Source organism: Myzus persicae, unplaced genomic scaffold, assembly GCF_001856785.1.
Source record: "Myzus persicae strain clone G006 unplaced genomic scaffold, MPER_G0061.0, whole genome shotgun sequence".
Classification (NCBI taxonomy): domain Eukaryota; kingdom Metazoa; phylum Arthropoda; class Insecta; order Hemiptera; family Aphididae; genus Myzus; species Myzus persicae.
Genome location: NW_019103842.1, coordinates 1 through 2,556, shown reverse-complemented (window position 1 = coordinate 2,556; position 2,556 = coordinate 1).

The window sequence follows — 2,556 nt, the reverse complement described above, 5'->3', positions numbered from 1 at the left end:
GAAATATAATAGTATACATAATAATATGTATTAATAACTAATACAAAATAATAAGAATACAGTTGGGACTTGGCGTGGCGCGGTGATTGGCAGAAGTCCCTAATGGGTGTCAACCATCGGCCGGCGTAGCTAGCATCCGGATGGGTGACCACCTGGGTGTTTAGTGACGAATCGTAGCTCCACATCTACACGTGTTACTCAAACGCAACTGTGACCCCTATAAAAACGCTATACCTATTGTTATAGTTTCTGATGCTTTAGACAAAAAAAAAACCCAAATTGTTTATATTAATAGAACAAATAGATTTAATAGAATCACTGAAAATTACGATTATATTAGTTAGTTACTGGCAGTGGAAGGGGAGACAGTTTACCATCCAGATAATGCTTACAGAATTTTACAATAAAATTATTTCAATACGTTATTCAGTTGCATCAAATCTAGACATATTCCTAGAAATTTTACAAAACAAATGAAGCTTAAATAATTAATAAAAATATGTTGCTTTAAGAAAGACGTTTCACCTGAATATGTGGTCTCCAATTGTTCAAAAGCGTCTTACAAGTATGAAACCTATCAGATTTTTGTTAAGCTGTTATCATTCATTTTCGTTGATTCTAAATAATAATAAACATTCTAATATTAAAACTTTCATTGCTAAATTAGATTTGCTGATGTTGATGAGCACTTGCAACACAGGGCCAACACATGCTTATAAAATATTAGTACTAACTAGTTACTTATTAAATGTACATCCAATCATACTTTCAAGTTGATGCACATATAAAAGTCTTTATCGCCTTTCGCATATGTTGTATGCTTCAAGTTGTTTCAAGTTGTAATAATTAAACAAAAAAAGTTCAACTTGATAAGCGGACACAAAAAAAGAAAACCAAATAAGGATCTTTTTATTCTAAGGGTCCCACTTAACCCTCTGTTTGTCGCGCGCCAAACGGGGGTGATTAAACTAGCACCCCCCATACTGCTCAACTCGCGCGACTATGCTGTTAAGACAGAGGGTTAAAAAAAGTCGTACAAAGGTTAGTACGCCTAAGCACTATGGAGAGTTAAAGCTGTGGTGATGATAGTAGGCTAGTGGTAGTATACTATCATCACTGGTCGAGTGCATTGCAATGATCTTTTCCTAATAACTACCAAGGTATTCGATATTGTATAAGCATAACAATAAAAGAAAATATTTAAATATTACCAAGATAAATTAGAACCTAATTAAGTATCATAATTTGTATCCACAGTTTTAAAGCCAGTCGGCTAGCGTTATACCAGTACTTATGATTAGTAATAACTTAAATACAGTCAACACTAATTAATTATTTGTGAATCACAAAAAATTATAAAAACTGATTTAAAAATTCAAATATAACAAAAAATACAACAAAATCATAATTAAGAAATAATGAGCGTTGACGGTATGAGGAGTTATTATGAGGTCTTCAGAATTTATTTAATTGTTAGTTTTAATTTAAAATATAGTTTAATGTATTAAAATAATATTGTCTTAGAATTCCCAATATGTTTTCTTCTCACTTCTTTCCACATTGCACTAAATCTAATTTTTCCAACATTTTTTCTAAGGCCAAAACTCAATTATAACATATACAATTACATTTGAATTTTTGTATACTTTTTCAAATTGTATGCTAGTTATAGTTTAAAATACAATATTATTTTAATTCAAACATTAAACTGTTTCAAAATCACTATAACATAATAGAGCACTTAGACCTCATTCACTTTAATTTTTTGTATCCATAATAACTTTCATTCAATTAACACATTATTTTATTGTACTGAGGTAAAGTCGAATGAACTCTGATCATATTTTTTCACATTTTTTCATTATTTTTTTATTTTGATTCTTAAAATTAATTTGCCCACGGGCACCCATGACCCACTTCCCATTTTTATTTTTAAATTTAAAAGGCCATTCAACTTTTTTATAATTTTTTTTATTTGACTTCTTAAACTCATTCGCCTGCGGGCGCCCATGCCTCCCTTCACATTTTTTTTTCTTTAATTTAACTATAGTTCAATTATTTCAAATCGTTTTTTTATTTTGATATTCAGTTAGTGCCTAATAAATATTCATAGTTTCATGATCTAATTAATGTAAATAAAGCTATGAGTTTAGGAATAGTGATATTGTACACTGCAGTCTTTAATATTTATTTTTAATACACATATTTAGATATTTTTATTTAATTTGATTCTTAAGATTCATTTGCCCACGGGCACCCATGCCCCCTTCCCATTTTTATTTTTAAATTTAAAAGGCCATTCACTTTTTTTATAATTTTTTTTATTTGACTTCTTAAACTTATTTGCCCACGGGCGCCCATGTCCCCCTTCCCATTTTTAATTTTTAATTTAAAAGGCCATTCACTTTTTTTATAATTTTTTTTATTTGACTTCTTAAACTCATTAGCCTGCAGGCGCCCATGTCCCCCTTCCCATTTTTATTTTTAAATTTAACTATAGTTCAATTATTTCAAAACCGTTTTTTTAATTTTTGATGGCCAGTTAGCGCCTCATAA